Raw genomic sequence first — 22,736 nt, 5'->3', positions numbered from 1 at the left:
CAAAAATGACAATTTGTCCAAAATTGCATTTTTCCTAACTATACAAACCTGAGGTCCTTTTACAATAGGAAGGTACTAGCGGCAGCTGGATAGGTCGTAAGCTTTCGAACAAGGGGTTCGGTAGTTAACTGCTTGTCCGACAGGCTGCGCGCGAGCGACTGGTAGGTAACAACTCACTTTTGCTTTTGGCCCAAGCAAAAACTGCAGAGTGAGGGGTGGCATGAGGTGGGGCTATGTGTAAAAGGACCTCAGGTTTGTATAGTTAGGAAAAAATGCAATTTGGACAAATTGTCATTTGTTCCGACACGGCATACAAACCTTCGGTCCTTTTACAATAGGAAGACTCACTTCTTGGTGGGTGGAATCTGAGTCTTTTGTGAACAGACTGGTGTTCGCCCAACCAATTGGAAGCCTCCCTGGTCGTAAGAGCGAGGGAGGGATCAAGCCTCTGTCCGATTGATCGGGGTGTGCACCGCAGGATCAATGGTCAGACCTCTGGACCAAGTACTAAGAGAGAGGCAAGCGTATCTCTTCGTACCAGCAACAAGAACAAGTTCCTATTTGCAAGAGGCAACAACGTTATGGTTTGTCTCTTGTTGGCATCCACTTCCCCCCCTGTAGGAGGAAGTGGTGGATATTCGCTCCCATCCCTAGTGAAAGGGATAGGATGGGGCTCTGTCGAGTAGCTCACCGGCATCTCGTCCTTATCCAGCAAGGTGATGACCGTATCCCTCTACCCACAGGTAGAGGGGTAGAAAAAGATAGGAGAGACGCCAGTCACTCTCTCATTCACTTATCTATCTTACAGTCACACCAGGACTCGATGCTGTTCAGCCTGCTAGGGTCTGGGTTTAGCTAGACAACGTGTTGAGCAGCCACCACGGGTCCTAAGGAAAACGATCCAAGGACCTGTGGGCAATATCCAAAAGGTAGAAGGAGGTGCCCAGTGGTCTGGTTGTACCAGACCCCTGCCTTCAGTACCTGCGCCCAGGAGAAGTTCTTGTGTAACTCGAGGGAGTGTACTTCTAGGTCATCTTGGTGCTGACGAAGAGTCTTCAACACTCAGCCTGGGATGTCGAGTTTCTTCAGAAAGCGCGGTCGCGCTTTCACAGGACAAAGCAGCATCTCCTTCGCATCGAAGGCGGTGAAGTCCATTAGGGAGGGGATTGTGAAGGACTCTAACCGATCGTCAGGAAACCGAAGGGTTCAGAGTCTTCGCTACGAATTCGGTACGAAATCGAGCGTCACGAATCCCCATCCCCTGGATGCTTGACTTCGCAGTTAAAGTCATGCAATTACCTCAGAGGAAAAGAAGGGAATTGTCGTATGACCTATCCCTCTTCTCGACTTCGGTGATGTCCTGTACCCATACTGGTCTATCCGTCTGCAGCGAAGTTGTTGTTCTCGGTAGTGGATAGGACACCGACACTCAATGGTGGGTGTCGATGGTATGGGTACTGTGACAAGCCGTTAGGACGAAGAAAAGATTGTTATGGAACAACCGAACTAAGTCCACAGCGAAGTTCGTAACAGACTTGGGCGCTCTGACAGCTGCCTACTGACTGCGTTCGGTAGGAGGCAAGTTGTCCAAGCACCCGAGCAACGTCACGTGACCTTCGCCTTAACAGGGTTATGCCAAGAGACTAAACAAATAATTTGTTCGTCACCGATGCCAGAAGGCAAGGTGATGACTCTCTTAAGGCATGTGCCCAACAGGCGAAAGTCAATTGCCTTCTAGAGACCGAGGTCCTTGATGGCAAGATATCTCATAGTATAGTTGATTCTCGGGTAAGGAGAAAACAACACTATGTGACGTTGAAGACGAAGGTGTACAGAAAATGCAACCTACTCCTTCACAGCTGAACCGAGAGAAGGATTCTCAAGATTCTGAACCTGTGCTACCAAGACTGAGAACGCTAACCGCTATTGATTGCTGTCCGGTGAGGATCGTAGTTGCAATAAAAGCGGAGCGCTTCGAGTAATGAAGACAGGGAACTACTGGCTGAAGAACTGCTTCTCATGGGCTGAACATTTGGAAGTAGAGCTGTCAGGTCGGAGAGTAGGCGATGTCTTCTGACATATCTGTTTAATTTCGGGGCTGGCGAGCAATGAAATTGCACACCTACGAATACAAGATATTTTGAAGACAAACTCAGATGTCTGCAAAAATCATTCGCATTATCGCAGTGCGATGCAGCGGTTGACTAGTACAGACTTCTGTTACCGTGCGGTAAACAGAAAGGATGAAAGAGTCCAAGAGATATCTCTGTTGAAAATTCTCGCAATGTCGCCGGCGATGAAATCGAGCGTCACAGCAGTAGATGGTCCTTCATATTGCGAGAATCCCCGTTAATCAGAGACCTAAGTCCATGATTGTTGGGCAGAGATACGTCGGTAGTCAATCCAACCAGGGGAGAGAGAGACGTAACCGACCGTGTATCTCCAGAGACCATAGCTGATACTGAGCCGCTATCAGGCAGTTCAATACGCAGTAGCTCTCGGTGACTCGTCATCCTGAGTTGCCAGGTAATCCATTATTCCACAAAGGAATGCGTTCGGCTAGAACCATCGAGCATAAAGAATACGCTCGAGCAATTATATTTAACCGAAACGGATTTCGGTAAATACAAAAGCTGAATTGGTGTTGTCATGACAATACCAAGTATCTAAAATCGAAACTGATAACTGCTGGGAGGTTGCAGGCAACCCCGAGTTGCAGTTCAATTAAGATACAATTCGTCTCGGTCACAAACCGTAGAGTTAACTACGGTATGCGCCTACCCCACGGACAATTCAACTGTTAAAGAATTCATGTCGCGAGGGTAATATACGTAGTATATTTGTAGGTTCTGTACCACGACCTCCATCCTAAAATCTTTTCCCCTATAGGAATGAGAAATAAGGATTGGAGATCGACCGCCTTCGTTCTACTAGTCAAGAGAGTGAAGGAGAAGTCTTTCCCAAAGGAAAGCTTCAATGGTAAAACAGAATACCGAAGACGATAGTTCAAGCCAAACTGGAAGTTCCCGTCCGTTTCTTCTCTATTCCAGGTTAAGCGCCTACTGTGAGATACTCTTCTTTTCAGCAGCAGTCTTCTTCCAAATGCTAGAAATAAGAAATTACAGGAATTCGAGCATAAGCGAGGTTCCCGATTATCGTGTAACAATTATCGGGGATTCTCGGCTCACTCTGACCGTGGTCTCGCCTAAGTGTTTGGAGATCGTAAAAAACTCGAACACTCGAGTGCGCTAGAAATTCCGTAGAATTCTAAGCACTCTGCGAAACCCCCACCGAATTCGTCATGACGATATCGGCTGGTGGTCCTCTCGATTCCCGTAGAAATCGAGAAAGGGGCAGGATCCCTCCTCAATGACCGGGGCTTACGTCAGGTAGGGACCCGAAGGTCCCCCCCGGTAGCGCAGCCCCTAAACGTGGGATCTTACAGAGAAATCTCTGTAGGATACCCTCCCCTTTCTCTCGTAGCCGTAAGGAGAGAGGGAATGGGGGAGGAATTGGATACTGGCTCGTCTTCCCAGCGGATCTAGCAGTTGGAGAAGAAAAGGAGCAGCCATCGCCTTACGGCGGTGGCCTCTCAGAGCCTGGGAAAACGTATCGTCAGAGAAACGTTTTTCCCGAGGAGGGTTACGAACTCATACTGTAGGTAAGTGTCTGCCGCCACTGTGAACGTCGTCTGGGTGGGTCTGATCGCACCTGACAGGAGAGAGCCGATACCGTCCGACTCATTCCAGTCCTCGTCGAGGTCGAAACCTCAGGAGGACCGAAGGGGTATTTAAATACGGTGTCCGAAGACACGTAAGAAAACGCCATCTGTCGCAGTAGAGGAGGTGAAGTAGCTTGTTCGACCGTCTAGAACTGAGAGAGCCTTCTTGTCCGGAGACGAGAGACTACCTGGTTCAACACAGTCGGCAAGCTCCGATCGCGGCAGTACCCCACCGTCGATTTGGGTTTCCCTCTCGGGCCCCAAAAACGACCTCGAGCCGAGACGTGGCTCTGCTGGTGGGAGGGCGGCGATCCTTCCCCGAGGTCATTGTGCTGACGAATCAGCGCCATAACCTCGGCAAGTTCCTCTGGATCTCGGAAGTCACAGCATCTTGCAGAGTGGGACCGTTAAGCCCTTCGAACAAGAGCATATTCCGAGAACCTTCCTCCTAAGAAGGGGGAACAGCGACAGCCCTCTCGGTCTTTCCCATACCACTTGCGCATACGTCCTGGCCGGTCCAAGAACCGTGCCTGGCACGTAGGGCGTTGTGGTGGGATCATGAGGGGCGCACCCCTCACGATCACTCCTCAATACCACCTCGCTCCTCCCGGTGTAACCCGAGGAGGTTGAAGGTACGGGAGAGGCAGACTGACGCTCCCTCGTTGCTCGCTGGCAGACCAGCAGGCTTGGAGGGCTGCAGGCGATCGTCAACCCGCGGTGGCGATCGAGCTGGCAGGCCTGGTCGAACCGTCTCGCTGTGGAGAACGGCTGGACTGAGCACAGCGGGGGCCCCGATCTCGAGTGTCAGAAGAGCTGGTGCTGGTTGCCGTACCCGGTCGCTTTCTGTGAGGGCGACGGTCAGGCGACCTGCAGGCTCCACTGTCACAGTGAGACCGGTGCTTGTCCTCACGGCACGTCACGTCGCTGGTTCCAGCCGTGGCTGGCACCGGCGAACGGGAGGACCTCTTCCCAGCCTCAGTTCCGTGGTCGGTCGTGGACCGTCACGTCCCCGGGTAGCCAGCTGTCGCCGCGAGAGTGAGAGCTGGTCTGGTGAGAGTCGCCTGAGCGGCTGTCACCAGTCTTCCGCCCCGTGCCGTGAACCTGAACGCTGAGCGGACTCAGAGGTCTGGTTCCTGGCTGCACGGTCGCTGGTAGGCGACCGTACACTCGGTACCTCCCGCGAACGAGAGGCCGAGACGGACCCTGATCAGTGGCAGAACCACTGACACCAGGCGAGGAAGTACCGGTGTTAGCCGGTACCCCTCTGGTCCCCGTAGTCTTCTTCCTTGCGGAAGAAAGAGACGGGCCCCGCTCCCGAAGGAGTAGGAGGACCAGCGGAAGGAACCCTCCGTCCCACCGAGGTGAGACGGGTCCCGAGAAGCTCCCGAGGGAGGACTTCTTAGGAGGGAGGAGGCAACCTTCTTCTTCCTCGGCTGTGAAGCCTTAGAAGTCGAGGGGAAGAGGCAGGCGGCACCGACGACGAAGAAGATGAAGACGACGACGACGACACCTTCCTCCTCTTCTTCTCAGCTTCCTCAGGACAGACGTAAGATCTGCTATCCAGGGCGGAGCCGGGGCTGCTGTAGCCGAAGCCACAGGGCCCGGACGCACCTGTACAGACAGACCAAAGTCTGGGGTAGTACCACCACGAACAGGGACGACATCAGCAGGTATGGGCATCTCAGGAACCAGCAGGCACAGCCAGCACAGCATCGGTAGGGACAGTCCAGCGCAGCAACGGCAGGGACAGCCAGCGCAGCAACGGCAGGGACAGCCAGCGCAGCAACTGCATGGACAGTCAGCCCAGAATCGGCAGGTACGGCAGGCAGCACCGGAAACACAGGAAGTGGAGCAGCAGTCAGCAACATCCTGGTACCGGCGGCAGGTCCAGGGGCGAGCTCTAGGGCAGCGGAAGTGTGGTCGCTGCAGCGCGGCAACCACGAGCGGCGGCGGCACGCCCCCCCTCTCGGTACGGCGAACGGCACTTCACAGCGCTGTAGGCAATGACTGTTACCACTGAGGCGAGTACACCAGGTGAGGAGGGACGTCGTCACCTGTTGCGTGGTCACCACTCCATGGGTGACCGCAGTAGGCCCAGACATAGAACCGCAGCCCTGGACACTAGCACGCCCTGCAAATGGAAGGACGCCCATACCTCACCAAGGTCCACCCTCGTGGCAGTAGCACCTGCGGAAATAACAGTAGTAGCGATTAGTGGGGGGGAAGTCCCTCGCGCGGGGGGGCGCAGCCCTCTCCGAACGAGTGGAAGACCCCTAATACAATTGTACATCGGGCACCGAGCGCCCTCCCCCGCGCTCGACGGAATCGGCGAGGAGAAGAACGCCGATAACCTCCCCCCCCCCACCCCCCCCCCAAGGGGAAGGGCCATCTGTGGGAGCTGAGCGGGGGGGGGGGGTCTCGTTCCCCACCCCCGCACAGTACCCATGTACCCAACAACAATATAAGAGCCCGAGAGCAATCGTGCCATCGGCCCGAATGCAAGGGCATAAGGAATCAATTCCCTGACTGAGCGGAACTTGAACCAAATAATATTGATGCAATCAATAATAAGGAACAAAATGAAAATGCATCTTGCATACGATTCACTTCACAATGAATAAGGGCTCGGATCGAGCGCATTTGCGCCCTAGGTACCGAGCGCAAGGGTGAAAGGATCAATTCCTTACCTTTATGGATCAAGGTTTCTGGAAACCTTGATCCATAATGAATTGATGCAATCAAAAATATATGAAAATGAAAAGACTACTGCGCTTGCGATTTCACTTCATACAAAATAAAAAGGGGAAGGATCAATCCCCATCCCCGGGGAATCGCGGAAACATTGATCCAGTAAACAATGCAATCTCAATAAAAAATGAAAAATGAAAAAGAACTGCACTGCGATTTCACTTCATTCAAAAATAAAAAGGGGGAAGGGTCAATTTCCGGGTAAGCTCGGAAACTGATCCAAAATGAGTATTGCTACAATCAAAATAATATATGAAAATGAAAAAGAATACTGTACTTGCGATTCCACTTCCATACTAAATAAGTTTCCGTGCCGAGCGCATTCGTTCGGCAACGGGCATACAGGTCAAAAAAATATAAATGAAAAGAGCACTTACTTACGATTTTCATCTACACATTCCAACCCAATATACGCTCTGAGAGTGCTCCCGCCTCGGCACCGAGCATACGCAATACGAGGTATCATTCTTGGGAAAATGAATTCCCGCACTTACGCCCTTCAGTCCCGGCACTCGGGTAATCGGAGGCGTGGTGACACCAAGATCCTTTAATTCACAATTGAATTCAATGAAATGATTGTACTTACAATTCAGTTTCACTAGATAATTAGAAAAAGAAAAACACAATCATGCCGAAGCAAACGACGATGAAGCGGGCAGAGAGCGATGATATACGTCCACACGCCAGCAGGCCGAAAGCAAAAGTGATTTGTTTACCTACCAGTCGCGCGCGCGCGCCTGTCGGACAAGCAGTTAACTACCGAACCCCTTGTTCGAAAGCTTACGACCTATCCAGCTGCCGCTAGTACCTTCTATTGTAAAAGGACCGAAGGTTTTGTATGCCGTGTCGGAACAATCATTGTTTCAATTTAAGAGTCATATCTGGAAAGGTACTTCTGAAGAAAGTACAATTTCAGAAATAGCTATGTAGCCCACATAAATAAATGACTTATCATTTTGCCTTCTAATTAAATATATTTGTGCACACCCAGATGCAATAATGACTGGTCACATTTTCCCAAAAATTAATGATATACTATAGTACAGGACAATTGGTTAAACTTTGACACCATAACTGATCAGGAACACTGACATTACAGGCAGTCCCCAGGTTACGACTGTCTCGGCTTACGACGTTCCGAGGTTACGACGCTTTTCAATTATTTTAATAAGAAATTATCTCCAGGGTTACGACGCTACAAACGCTGATCTGGCAGATGAAGTATGACACCAAAATGCAAAAAAATAATCAATAGGTTTAAAGGTTTTTTTATGAAAAATGCCATAAAAATGCAGTTTACATAGTTTTTAATGCACCCAAAGCATTAAAAGTAAGGTTTTCTTAAGATTTTTGACGATGTTCCAGCTTACGACGATTTTCGGCTTACGACGCGTCTCAAGAACGGAACCCCCGTCATAACCCGGGGACTGCCTGTATATGAATACCCCTGGATTTAATTTCTTTACAATATTGAATGAAAAAAGGAAATATCTGAAGATTCATTTCACCACTAAGAATTTTATTATAATTGCAGACTAAATGGTTTTTAAATACAACTTGGTCATACAAATAGTCCCAAACTACGTAAATTCACATGGAATGAATATCCGTCAAGATAAATAATATATCATGAATAATAACACAAATTAGCATTTATAGACTCAAAAAAACCTAAAATTGCCAGAAATATAATAAAAAATAAGTTTAAAACCATTAATTTAAAGATACATTTAAACATTCAGACGAGATATAATCACACAAGTATGTAAACCACAGCACCTCCCAGCAACCCAATAGTTCCATGTTGGCCGAGTGGATTTTGTGCTCAGCTACTAATCCAAGTTCGATTCTCGGCTCGGCCAACACGAAACCAGAGGAATTTATTTCTGGTGATAGAAATACATTTCTCGATATAATGTGGTTCGGATCCCACAATAAGCGGTAGGTCCTCTTGCTAGGTGACCAATTGGTTCCTAGTCATGTAAAAATGTCTAATCCTTTGGGCCAGCCCTAGGAGAGCTGTTAATCAGCTCAGTGGTCTGGTAAAACTAAGATACGTATACTTACTTACCCAGCAACCCAAGGCACTCGAAGTGTTAAAATTCCTTGCTAACCACTCTCACCTTGATTCCGCTAATAATTTCCGTCAGCATCTTGATTCTCTTGTCCTGCAGTTTCATTTGCGAAGCAGAAATAACCTTAATCTTGTTCGCGATTACACTATTCACAGGGACCAAAAGAACAAGGATGCCTACCCCTGCCAGAACTGGAGGCCCTGAAAGACAAAGAAGGAGAACTTTTGACATTTTTGGGTAAATTATCACCTCACTGGCCTTTCTTTTTTCTTGGCCTTCTTGGCTAAGTATGAAATGGGATGGAATATAAAATTTAGACCAGAAACCAAGTGCTGAGTCCCACATGATCATTCAGCACTGAAAGGGAAGTTGAGAGCTAAAGGTTTTAAAGGTGTAACATGAGGTAAAATTTGCAGTTGCATTATGAAACAACTGTTCGGAGAGAGTGGAAAGAAAGATGGATGAGAGAATGTGAGCAGAGGTACAGTGAAAGGAACAAAAGGGGTTGCAGTTGGAGGCTGAAATGACACTGCAAAGAACCTCACGTAGTGCACTGTACGAGGTGCACTCAGAGTGCTACTCCTTTAAAGGACTGTTAGCTATGATCAAGTTTTCCCATAAATTAAAAAATCCAGTCAAGAATTTCTTCAGGAACTCATAAGCTACTTTATGTACCAACCAGGGAAAAAAAACTAGGGTAGAGGCCCAGAGAGCAATTTGCCTAAATTCCCTTCACTAGATGATAACTGCCCCTCTAATCAATGAACATGTTGTACATCTGGTACATATCAGAAAATGGAGACCAAGAGGAAGACCAAAACCAGTCATCATTACCAAAGAAAAAAGAACGCAGTTTCTTAATGCTATCGACCATTTCACAAACAAAAGATACTAGACAATGAATCTAATATAAGACACATCACTTGAAAATATAGTGAGCCACAAAAATTTCACAATAAAAATGTCTAAATGTCAGTCTTGAAGTGGGTACTACAAAGATGGTACAGGCAGTTCCCGGTTATCAGTGGGGATTCTGTTCCCGGGGGCCCCATGAAACAAGATCGCCAATAACCAAGTCTACCGATAACCGTGGATTGCCTGTATACTGAGAGATATTAAAGTGTTTCGCCAGTATCTGGTGTCATGATTATGTTAGTTTTGCAGCCTTTAAATTCAAAATTGCCACAGAGCAAAATTTTCTCGATGAAGTTAACCTTTAATTCTTAGAATTTAAGTTGGAAGGCTATCATGTTCTTCCCTTATGAATAGTCTATGAATAGTCTAAAATCCTTAAAACTACCCAAAAAATAGTAACTCAACGATCCTCCTATGAAACGATTGAAAGAGCACGTGTTTTATAGCATACCTACCCAAGATCTGCCACAGAAGATACAAGACAATGGAAATGATCATTGGTCCTCCCCAGACGTGATTGAGGAAGAAGACTGTGTCGCTAACACGCTGTGAATCCAAAGACAACAGGTTTGTTATCTCGCCAATTGTGTATCTGGTTCTCGCAGATGTGGAAAGTCGCATCGCCTGAAAAAAAAAATGAATATGATAACTGACTTTAGACATGCAAACATTAACCACAATTAAATCAGGTACATTGAATTCACAGCCCACGAAAGCATAATGATTTGCCGTCATATAATTGAAGCTTAAAGATATGACTTGGGGTCCAAAGAAACAACAATCATTTGTCTTAATTTTCTCATTTCTTTTGGGAAAGGGAAAGAAGAAGACTGATCCCATTTTTCTTCATTAGATTAAGCATATCAGAAAGTAAGAAGCACTGATCCAGACATGGGGCGAGATAAAGTAACATGAATCACAAGTTAACTATTCACAATAACCATACTAAGAAAGCAACTCGCTTTACCTCCTTGTTCAGTTGTTATCTTGAAAATATTTTGGCTTAGCATTTCTCTTTGCAAGACATTTGTCATTTCTAGCATCTAACCTTGAAATCTATACCATGAAGGGGAAAACTTTTCACTCATTTTTTATCAACAATCTCACAATAAACTCTGACAGAGATGTTTTAACTGTGTCACCATAAAAATTACCTTTCTGTAAACTGCAGCCATGAGAGACGTCTTCAATTGGAGCATAATTATCTGGTCTTTGTAGTAGAACAGATTCTTGATCACTGTCGTCAACATGGAAACTAACAGGAGGACACCACAGTACACAAAGCCGTGCCACGTTGGTTCATTTTTATTGCTGGCAAAATCAATCAGCAGACTGGAGAAGAAGAAAATCAACAAATGGCAAAGGTTATAGAACACGAATATAGAATCTAGGTCAAAGGCCAAAAGCTGGAACCTATGAGGTTATTCAGTCCTAAAACTAAAATTGACAGTGAGAAAGTAAGAAACGTGTTTGAAAAGGGGTAACTGGAGGAAACAAAACCTCACAGACAGTTACACAATGAATCAATTCTTATGAGATGGATGAAGAAAGTAAGAAGAGAGAGAATATGAACGGAGGTACAGTAAAATGAATGAAAGAGGTTACATCTGTGGGTCAAAGGGATGCTGCAAAGAACCTTATATAATGCTTACAGTGCACCGCATGACGTGATGACAAGGTTACAACAGACATGATACCAACTGCAGCCAAATACTCCTACAAATCTAAGACCAGTATTATCCTCTTCACTTAATGCATTCTAACAATAACGGCACCTTTGATGTAATGCCAGTTACACAGAAATACCTCAAGGCAATAAGTGTTATTTCACTTAGTACTGTAATAACATAAAAGTTACAAATCGAGCTCCATTTACTAAACTACGATTTTGTCATATGCGGAAAGTGAAAGGTATATAGAAAATCCATTTATATGTACATAGGTCTACATGTTAACAAACCCTAATTTATCAGTTTTGAAATTTTGCTCTTTCGATATCATTTTACTGTCTACCACAATGGATAGAAATGTTATCATTTTCATTGTGAAGATCTGAAATTTTGGTTTCTACGTACCTGAGCATTTGTGGCATAAATAGTACAAACACTTTGAGACAGAGATACAGCATATTAGCGTACATGAAGGGCCAAAAATATGCTCTCACAATGATCCAAAGTGTTGGCAATTTGTCTTCCTGGCAATGAAGTCTCTCATTTTTGTTAATGCTGGTCCCTGTGTTTAAAACTAGAAACAAAACGTATTTTGATTAATGGTCATATCACTAATCTAAGTTGCCATCTTACAAGGAGAAAAAATCAGCTTTCATTTCCAAGTTCAGTGGTGTTCATGTTTGAGAAAAATTGTCGTAACTGAGTACTTTCTATCACTTATAATACTAACTTCCAGGGGAAATGAATTAAAATCTCATATAAATAAACCTGTTTAGATCTTCAAGTCATTTCAAGGTGATGTCAGAGTGAAAGTTATGTTAATTCACCAAAACAAACAGCTCCAACATGAAAAGCTTCAGCTGCAGATGGAACTCCACGAGGGTTGTCACTGCTACTTTTTACCTTTTCACAAGCATGATTCCATAACCCGAGGCAATAACGCGAGGAACAGTCCTCGGAAGCTGCCACAAGTTGTCAATCACAAGAGGCTTCTTCCCAGCCCTTCCAGACAAGGTTACTGCACCAGTGGAAACTAATCTGATTGATAAAGGAGGCCTTTTGTGATGGGTGAAGGTCCTGCAATTCAAAACTGTAGGTCTTAAAAATATCCTTGCTTCTCTGAATACAGGGACTATAATTATCATACAAATATAACAAAGCTGAGAGAGAGAGAGATCAGTTGAACTGACCTCGGCCTCAGATAACGGAGGATTGTCTGCAAACAGCTTATGATAAACTGCAATACCATACCCACGTACTGGATCACATATACGGTAACATTCTCAGTGGTGACCTCCTGTACGTAAATAAAACCCAGCTTAGTGTTATATTATGGAATGAAAATGGAATAAAAAAGCTAACCTAATCTGCACGTCAAGACCACTGGTGCGTATGCGTGAATCTTACCGTGAGCAATAAAGTACGTCAATCATATTTCCATCCATTGCCTGACAAGTAACATACCTTTGAAATGTGGCTCCAAGAACAACAGTGCAAAAGTTTTGGCAGTCCACAAACCGCCATGCTGAGCCAGAAAAACCAAAGTAAGGCACTACTCCTGCAGCCACGTGATCGACTCGCTGTCAACATGAAGAACTCCAGTGACTGGAAAACGAGACCAAACCAAAAAATTACTTTAGATAATTGTCGCAATCACAGAACATGTTGCAAGAAATATACGTAATATTTACTGATGAAACACAAGAATTAAAGTCCCATGCTACAAAATTCCCTAAGTCTACTTTGTTTTACCAGTTCTTTCCAGGCCTATTCACTTTACCAGATAATGAAATGAAATTTTCTACTAAAAATTATGTAACCTACCACTACCCATTGGGTGTTTGTGACTTCATTTTTTTTTTCCTCAGGCATATTTATGGAAGCTAAAATACATTCATTAATGAATGAATAAAAGAATGAAACAATTTCTGCAATATATTCAAGCTTTGGGGCTGCTTAAGAGAGCAAGAGAGGTTTAGAATATGAAGTACAGGCAGTCCCCGGGTTACGAAAGGTTCGGCTTACGACGTTCCAAGGTTAAGGCGCTTTTCAATTATATTATTCAGAAATTATTTCCAGGGTTACAATGCTCATCTGGCAGAAGAAATATGACACCAAAAATGCAAAATAATCAATATTTGAAGGTTTTTTTAGATGAAAAATGCAATAAGAATGCAGTTTACATAGTTTTCAATGCACCCAAAGCATTAAAAGTAATTGTTTTCTTAAGGTTTTTTATGTTCTGGCTTACGATGATTTTCGGCTTACAACACGTCTCAAGAATGGAACCTCTGTCGTAACCCAGGCTCTAAAGGTGAGACTCAGAGGAGAGAGTGCCACAGTTGCACTAATCTGCAACAATTCAGAGAGACTGACCAGCAAGAAAGGAGGCTGGAATGAAGGAAAGGAAATGTCCAAAGCTGAAAAGTGGGCAGCCACTCAAGGCTGAAGGGACAGCGCGAGCACTCTTAATTACGCCTCTTAAATAAGCACACAATTATCTACAATACTAAATTGAGATTTTGACAACTAGAGCAATACTTACATATGTCGTAAGAGAACAACTGGCATCACAAGTCACTCAGTGGCTGCTGCAACCCATTCAAGGCTAAACTCACTTCGGACATGAATTCTAAAATCGTTTTGTTCCGCTCAACATCATGAATACGAGCTGAAACACAAACCACTCTTTTAGGATACCTTTCAAAAAGATTGCAGACTTTCAAATTCACATCTAAATGAGTTTAATGGGGGATTTTACTGTAGGCTATGTAGGGAAATTATTGTAAGATTATAGGTATAAACCAAACATAGCATTGTATAGCTACACAGTTATAGAAGTTAATAAATGAAAAATATCAATACTGTACATCTACCAAGAACACTGAGAGTTCACAAGCTGCTAATTTCACCAAAATCTGTTAAAAAACATGACTGAGCACTAAAATAATGAAAGAAAAATAAATAAACCCTTTTACATAAAATCATAACAGCAAGCAAGCAAATGAATACACCACATTTATGCAAAATCAATACTGTTTCATCTGTTCATATTAATTTCATTTCATTCATTACAATCACCCCACCATGAAGCACTACTAAAAAACTCACCAGCTTAAAATACGTAACGTAAGTCCAGGGCAGAGCATGGTACCTATCTCTGCACAGCAGCACGAGTAGGCGGAGAGCAGAGCCACAGAATCCCACAAGGAAACAGGAAGAGGAACTGCTCGAAGAAGCTTCCAAACTTGGGTCTGTCAGACTCCCAGGCTTCGATGATTCCCTGGAATTGGACGACCTCTCGTTTGATAACTTAACCGCCATTTACATATTATTACAGTGGTCCCCTTGTATTTTGCAGGGGGATGTGTACCAGACCCCGCTATCAAATAGCTAGAACCCATGAATAGTTGAAACCCTTATATAAACAATTAAAACTATTTTGTTAGTTCGAACTCAAGAAAAAACCACTAAAAATGTTTATACCATTTTTTTAATAGTTTTATCAGAAAAAGTGCATTTTATGCTGAAATTTATAGGGAAAAAAATACGTAATTTGTGGATATTTCTCATGGGAAAATACTGTGAATATGCGAATTTTTTTATCGTATAATAGGGATATATAATCCAGAGAGAAATCCGCGAATGCATGAGTCTGCAAATACGGAGTGCGCGAATATGGAGGGGTTCCCTCAAGTAAATCCCAGTCCTCTCAAAACATGATTAATTGATATAGGACAGATATGAATAAAATGATCAAATAAAGGCAAAATATTCGGAAATATGACATTGCCTTTACTTTTACAATGCTGACATTTTGTACAGTCTATATGTTGGCAACAACATGAGCTACAGAATAACCGTATAAAGTAAATGTAGGTCTACAGCATGTCGTAATTATCAGCTGTATGTATTAATCAATAATAATCTTACCTTTTCACATGTTTCTTTTACTATAAACAAATGAAGGTTATATGTTATTATTATGAATAATTAATAATTATCACGCTTACCGAATATAACTGTTCAGACATGTACGATATCCAATTCTGATTTGTCGCATTGCCCTCTGTGGATGTTTCACTGGGAGCCATGTTGTCCAGTGCAAAGGTTTGGTAGTCCACTAGTAAGAGAAAAAAATTATTAAAACATAATCAAAATTAATAGAGAGAGAGAGAGAGATGAGAGAGAGAGAGAGAGAGAGAGAGAGAGAGAGAGAGAGAGAGAGAGAGAGAGAGAGAGAGAGAGTATTATATCAAAGAGGCTATTCAGCCCTTTCCTTAGAAATGGTCTGAAGAGCTAGCTTAGCCTATGTGAAGATAGGTTGTATCTGGGTGCTATATTAGGCTCGGCAGATCATATGTAATAGCTCGGCATTGAGTATTTCTTTGGAAATTACAGTCTCCTATGGTATTTGGGTGGCTTATTAAGAATTTACCTTTATTTTTACCAGGTCGACTGTAATTAACCCCCAGGGGCTAGTATTAATCATGGCGAAATACATTTGAAGACCCAATCCCTAGTGGCTGTCGTATTCAGGGGAACATTCCTTGCAGTCTGTGCGGAGTTATTGCCCGGAATTACCTTAGGCTCAAATATTAGACATTCTCTTACTATTACACAATAAATTCATTTGCCAAGTTTGATTGAATCATAACAAAACTCAAAGTCGACTAGCCAAATAAATAAATTGTTGCACCACGATTTTACCAAATTATAAAGTAAAATAAATGATTGGCTGTATTAGGATTGTGGGCCAACAGCCAAGCACTGGGACCTACGAGGTCATTCAGCGCTCAAACGGAAATTGACAGGTTTGAAAGGCGTAACAGAAGGAAAACCTCAAGCAGTTAGGAGAGTGTTACGGAAAGTAAGAACATGAAACGAGGCACTGTAAAAGGAATGAAGGGGGTTGCAGCTAGGGGGGGAGCTACACCCCCTATGGATGAATAATATTTAAATTGGTTAAGACATGTGACAGGGCTAAGCCAATGGAGATTAGTAAAAATATTGAGTTTAAATGCCAAAATTGATTAAATGATAATTTAACATTTTAAATAAAGGTAGATCCAAGCCCTTATATCGCGGCGAACTAGACTGTGGCAGTTGATGTTTTTCTATAGAATTTTACCTCCTGAAATGACAATTTGTCCAAAATTGCACTTTTTTCCTAACTATACAAACCTGAGGGTCCTTTTACAATAGGAAGGTACTAGCGGCAGTGGATAGGTCGTAAGCTTTCGAACAAGGGGGTTCGTGGTAGTTACTGCTTGTCCGACAGGCGCGCGCGCGACTGGGAGGTAAACAAATCACTTTTGCTTTGGCCCAAGCAAAAAGAAACTGCAGAGTAGGAGGGGTGGCAGAGGTGGGACTAATGTGTAAAAGGACCTCAGGTTTGTATAGTTAGGAAAAATGCAATTTTGGACAAATTGTCATTTTTTGTTCCGACACGGCATACAAACCTTCGGTCCTTTTACAATAGGAAGACTCACTTCTTGGTGGGTGGAATCTGAGTCTTTTGTGAACAGACTGGTGTTCGCCCAACCTTGGAAGTCTCCCTGGTCGTAAGAGCGAGGGAGGGATCCAAGCCTCTGTCCGATTGATCGGGGTGTGCACCGCAGGATCAATGGTCAGACCTCTGGACCGAGTACTAAGAGAGAGGCAAGCGTATCTCTTCGTACCAGCAAACAAGAACAAGTTCCTATTTGCAAGAGGCAACATAAAGTTATGGTTTGTCTCTTGTTGGCATCCACTTCCCCCCCCTTGTAGGAGGAAGTGGTGGATATTCGCTCCCATCCCTAGTGAAAGGGATAGGATGGGGCTCTGTCGAGTAGCTCACCGGCATCCTCGTCCTTATCCAGCAAGGTGATGACCGTATTCCCTCTACCCACAGGTAGAGGGGGCGGGGGAGAAAAAGATAGGAAGAGAAGCCAGTCACTTTCTCATTCACTTATCTATTCTTACAGTCACACCAGGACTCGATGCTGTTCAGCCTGCTAGGGTCTGGGTTAGCTACACAACGTGTTGAGCAGCCACCACGGTCCCAAGGAAAACGATCCAAGGACCTGTGGCAATATCCAAAAGGTAGAAGGAGGTGCCAGTGGTCTGGTTGTACCAGACCCCTGCCTTCAGTTCCTGCGCCACGGAGAAGTTCTTGTAACTCGAGGGAGTGTACTTCTAGGTCATCTTGGTGCTGACGAAGAGTCTTCAACACTCAGCCTGGGGATGTCGAGTTTCTTCAGAAAGCGCGGTCGCGCTTTCACAGGACAAAGCAGAAAAAATCTCCTTCACATCGAAGGCGGTGAAGTCCATTAGGGAGGGGATTGTGGAAGGACTCTAACCGATCGTCAGGAACCGAAGGGTTCTGAGTCTTCGCTACGAAGTCGGTACGAAATCGAGCGTCACGAATCCCCATCCCCTGGATGCTTGACTTCGCAGGAAAAGTCATGCAATTACCTCAAGAGGAAAAGAAGGGAATGGTCGTAGACCTATCCCTCTTCTCGACTTCGGTGATGTCCTGTACCCATACTGGTCTATTCGTCTGCAGCGAAGTCTCACATTCTCCTATCCCCATGCAGTGAAGTTCTCCTCGGTAGTGGATAGGACACCGACACTCAATGGTGGGTGCGATGGTATGGGTACTGTGACAAGCCGTTAGGACGAAGAAAAGACTGTTATGGAACAACCACCGAACTAAGTCCACAGCGAAGTTCGTAACTGACTTGGGCGCTCTGACAGCTGCCGACTGACTGCGTTCGGTAGGAGGCAAGTGTCCCAAGCACCCGAGCAAGTCACGTGACCTTCGCCTTAAAAGGGTTATGCCAAGAGACTAAACAAATAATTTGTTCGTCACCGATGCCAGAGCGAGGTGATGATTCTCTTAAGGCATGTGCCCAACAGGCGAAAGTCAATTGCCTTCTAGAGACCGAGGTCCCTGATGGCAAGATATCTCATAGTATAGTTGATTCTCAGCTAAGGAGAAACAACACTATGTGTCGTTGAAGACGAGGTGTACAGAAAAAGCAACCTAACGTCCTCACAGCTGAACCGAGAGAAGGATTCTCAAGATTCTGAACCTGTGCTACAAAGACTGAGAACGCTAACCGCTATTCATTGCTGTCCGGTGAGGATCATAGTTGCAATAAAAGCGGAGCGCTTTTCAGTAATGAAGACAGGAAATACTGCCTGAAGAACTGCTTCTCATGGGCTGAACATTTGGAAGTAGAGCTGTCAGGTCGGAGAGTAGGCGATGTCTTCTGACATATCTGTTAATTCGGGGCGAGCAATGAATAATTGCACACCTACGAATACGAGATATTTGAAGACAAACTCAGATGTCTGTAAAAAATCATTCGCATTATCGCGGTACGATGCAGCGGGAGACTAGTACAGACTTCTGTTACCGTGCGGTAAACAGAAAGATGAGAGAGTCCAAGAGATATCTCTGTTAAAAATTCTCGCAATGTCGAAGGCGATGAATCGAGCGTCACAGCAGTAGATGGTCCTTCATTATTGCGAGAATCCCCGTAATCAGAGACCTAAGTCCATGATTGTTGGGCAGAGATACGGTTCGGTAGTCAATCAAAACCAGGGGAGAGAGAGACGTAACCGACCGTGCATCTCCGAGACCTAGCTGATACTGAGCTGCTATCAGGCAGTTCAATATGCAGTAGCTCTCGGTGACTCGTCATCCTGAGTGCCAGGTAATCCATTATTCCACGAAGGAATGTGTTCGGCTAGAACCATCGAGCATAAAGAATACGCTCGAGCAATTATATTTAAACGAAACGGAGGTTTCGGTAAATACAAAAGCTGATTTGGTGTTGTCATGACAATACCAAGTTATCTAAAATCGAAACTGATAACTGCTGGGAGGTTGCAGGCAACCCCGAGTTGCAGTTCAATTAAGATACAATTCGTCTCGGTCACAAACCGTAGAGTTAACTACGGTATGCGCCTACCCCCCGGACAATTCAACTGTTAAAAGAATCATGTCGCGAGGGTAATATACGTAGTATATTTGTAGGTTCTGTACCACGACCTCCATCCTAAATTCTTTTTCCTCTCGAGGAATGAGAATAAGGATTTGGAGATCGACCGCCTTCGTTCTCTAGTCAAGAGAGTGAAGGAGAAGTCTTTCCCCAAAGGAAAGCTTCAATGGTGAACAGAATACCGAGACGATAGTTCAAGCCAAACTGGAAGTTCCGTCCGTTCTCCTCTATTCCAGGTTAATCGCCTACTGTGAGATAGTACTCTTCTTTCAGCAGCAGTCTTCTTCCAAATGCTAGAAATTAACAGGAATTCGAGCATAAGCGAGGTTCCCGATTATCGTGTAACAATTATCGGGGATTCTCACTCACTTTGGACCGTGGTCTCGCCTAAGTGTTTGGAGATCGTAAAAAACTCGAACACTCTGAGTGCGCTAGAAATTCCGTAGAATTCTAAGCATTCTGCGAAAACACCACCGAATTCGTCAAACGATATCGGCTGGTGGTCCTCTCGATTCCCGTAGACATCGAGAAATGGGGCAGGATCCCTCCTCAACGACCGGGGCTTACGTCAGGTAGGGACCCGAAGGTCCACCCGGTAGCGCAGCCCCTAACATGACAATTTGTCCAAAAAAAATTGCATTTTCCTAACTATACAAACCTGAGGTCCTTTTACAATAGGAAGGTACTAGCGGCAGCTGGATAGGTCGTAAGCTTTCGAACAAGGGGTTCGGTAGTTAACTGCTTGTCCGACAGGCGCGCGCGCGACTGGGAGGTAAACAAATCACTTTTGCTTTTGGCCCAAGCAAAAACTGCAGAGTGAGGGGTGGCATGAGGTGGGACTATGTGTAAAAGGACCTCAGGTTTGTATAGTTAGGAAAAATGATATTGTTATGTTACAATAAAGTTTCATACATACTTACCTGGCAGATATATACATAGCTAAGACTCCGTCGTCCCCGACAGAAATTCAAATTCGCGCACTCGCTACAGGTAGGTCAGGTGATCTACCTGCCTGCCCTGGGTGGCAGGACTAGGAACCATCCCCACGTTTTCTATCATATTTTTCTCTCTTCCACCTGTCTCCTGCGGGGAGGCTGGGTGGGCCTTTAATTGTATATATCTGCCAGGTAAGTATGTATGAAACTTTATTGTAACATAACAATATCATTTTCATACAATCAACTTACCTGTCAGATATACATAGCTGATTGGCACCCTTCGGTGGAGGGTAAGAGACAGCTACTATATGGAATAGACAGGTAAACAACATATGTTGTAGGTATAAATAAAACCTTGGTTCCTACCTGATAGGTGGTAGACTTGGTGGGTGTGCCCAGTAGTCTGCATCACCTCAAGAAACTTTAGCGAGATATGTGATCTATGGCCAAGAGTTCTTGTGGGTCTGCCGATGGGGTCTTACCCACTTACTCAGCAGAGCCTAAAAGGACTTTGTCAATGGGTGCTGATCCACTTATAATGACAATACACCTTAGAAGGAGCACACAACCAATCCCGACCACCTGATCCTAACCATGTGTTAGAACTAAGGATTGTTACGAGTTATCCCCGAACTCGTCACAACAACCGTAACTCAAAAACCACTACGCACTCATACATAATTTCAAAAAAAAATTATACCCAACTAATTGGATATGACGAGAATTCTCTTATGAACAACATAGACGGCCGCCCGTGCGAGCCTGAATCCTCCATTGTTCGAAGAGATTCTCGACCATATCCAACAGAAGAACAGTATATACATATTAAGGATTGGTGTCGGCTCCCGTACCCAGAATCGTATCTGCCGATACGATAGGACCTAGAGAAAAACACTTCTCATACGTCACACGCACGTCTTTCAAGTAATGAGATGCAAATACCGAGTTGCATCTCCAATATGTCGTATCTAATATGTTTTTAAAGCGACTATTCTTATAAAACGAGAGAGACGTCGCAACCGCTCGTACTTCATGAGCTTTTACCCTCAGAAGTTGTAATTGTTCGTCCGGACAGACCTTGTGAGCGTCCGTAATGACGTTTCTTACAAAGAACGCTAGAGCGTTCTTTGACATCAGTCTTGTGGGGTCTTTTACCGACGCACCAAAGACCTTGTCTAGAGCCTCCCAACTGACGCTTCCTCTGAAGATAGAACTTCAGAGCTCTAACAGGGCATAGAGACCTCTCTGCTTCTCTGCCTACTAGACTAGACATTCCTTTGATTTCGAATGACCTAGGCCAGGGATTCGTGGGATTCTCGTTTTTCGCTAAAAACAGAGTCTTAAACGAGCAAATCGCCGAGTCTCCCTTGAATCCTACTTTATCCTGCAGAGCTTGTAACTCACTAATTCTTTTTGCCGTTGCTAACGATAAAAGAAATAGGCATTTTCTAGTTACGTCTCTAAATGAGGCCTGATGAGGAGGTTCAAATTTATCCGAAGACAGGTATTTGAGGACTACGTCCAAGTTCCAGTTCGGAGGTACTGGCTCCTTAGATTTTGACGTCTCAAATGATCTTATGAGATCGTGGAGATCTTTGTTATTTGCCAGATCTAAACCTCTGTTCCTGAACACAGCCGAGAGCATACTCCTGTATCCCTTTATTGTGGATACAGCTAGATGCGATTTTACTCTCAAGAATAGCAAGAAATCAGCAATTTCCGCTATAGAGGTAGAGGAGGAGGACAAACTTCTTGGCTCTACACCACCTTCTAAAGACCTCCCCACTTCGACTGGTATACTTTTCGAAGTGGAGGTTCTGCGAGCTCTCGCGATCGCGCTTGCCACTTCGCGAGAAAAGCCTCTCGCTCTGACAAGTCTTTCGATAGTCGAAGGCAGTCAGAGCGAGAGCGGGGAGGTTTTTGATGGTACCTCTTGAAGTGTGGTTGTTTGAGCAGATCCGTCCTTCGTGGTAGGGATCTTGGAAAGTCTACGATCCACTCTACCACCTCCGTGAACCATTCCTGGGCCGGCCAAAAGGGGGCTATTAAAGTCATCCTCGTCTCTTTTGACGCCACAAACCTTTTTCAATACTAACCCCAGGATTTTGAATGGGGGAAAAGCGTTACACGTCCACTCGAGACCAGTTTAGCAGGAAGGCGTCTACCATAATTGCTCTTGGGTCTTCCACGACCGAGCAAAACACTGGGAGCCTTTTTGAAATGTATGTTGCGAATAGATCCACGTGAGGAGTTCCCCACAGGAGACCAGAGATCGCGACATACTTCCTCGTGCAGAGTCCATTCTGTATGAAGGACTGGTTCCTCCTGCTGAGCCTGTCCGCCCTCACATTCCTTACTCCCTGTACGAACCTTGTCAGCAGGGAGATGTTCCTGTGAGACGTCCAAAGTAATTAAGTCCCTCGTGAGTTCGTAAAGGAACGAGGAGTGAGTCCCTCCCTGTTTTCGAATGTAGGCAAGTGCGGTGGGTGTTGTCCACGTTTTACTTGTACTACCTTGTCTCTCACCAGAGGTTCTAGACTCTTCAAAGCCAGGTGAACGGCGAAGAGCTCTTTGCAATTTATTTGTGCCAGGACACCTGTGCTGGTTCCCAGGTGCCTGACACTTCCTCCGAGCCTAATGTCGCTCCCCAACCCGTCTCCGACGCGTCGGAGAACAAC

General features: G+C 44.9%; 1 pseudogene; it reads right to left on the bottom strand.

Annotated features, from left to right (window-relative positions):
- The window catches only part of LOC135204638 (multidrug resistance-associated protein 1-like), a 93,792-nt pseudogene extending 82,173 nt beyond the window's left edge, over window positions 1-11,619 (bottom strand).
- Between the last annotated feature and the right edge of the window lie 11,117 nt (window positions 11,620-22,736).

This window comes from Macrobrachium nipponense, chromosome 47, assembly GCF_015104395.2.
Source record: "Macrobrachium nipponense isolate FS-2020 chromosome 47, ASM1510439v2, whole genome shotgun sequence".
Classification (NCBI taxonomy): Eukaryota; Metazoa; Arthropoda; class Malacostraca; order Decapoda; family Palaemonidae; genus Macrobrachium; species Macrobrachium nipponense.
This window is presented reverse-complemented; position numbering and strand designations above follow the sequence as displayed.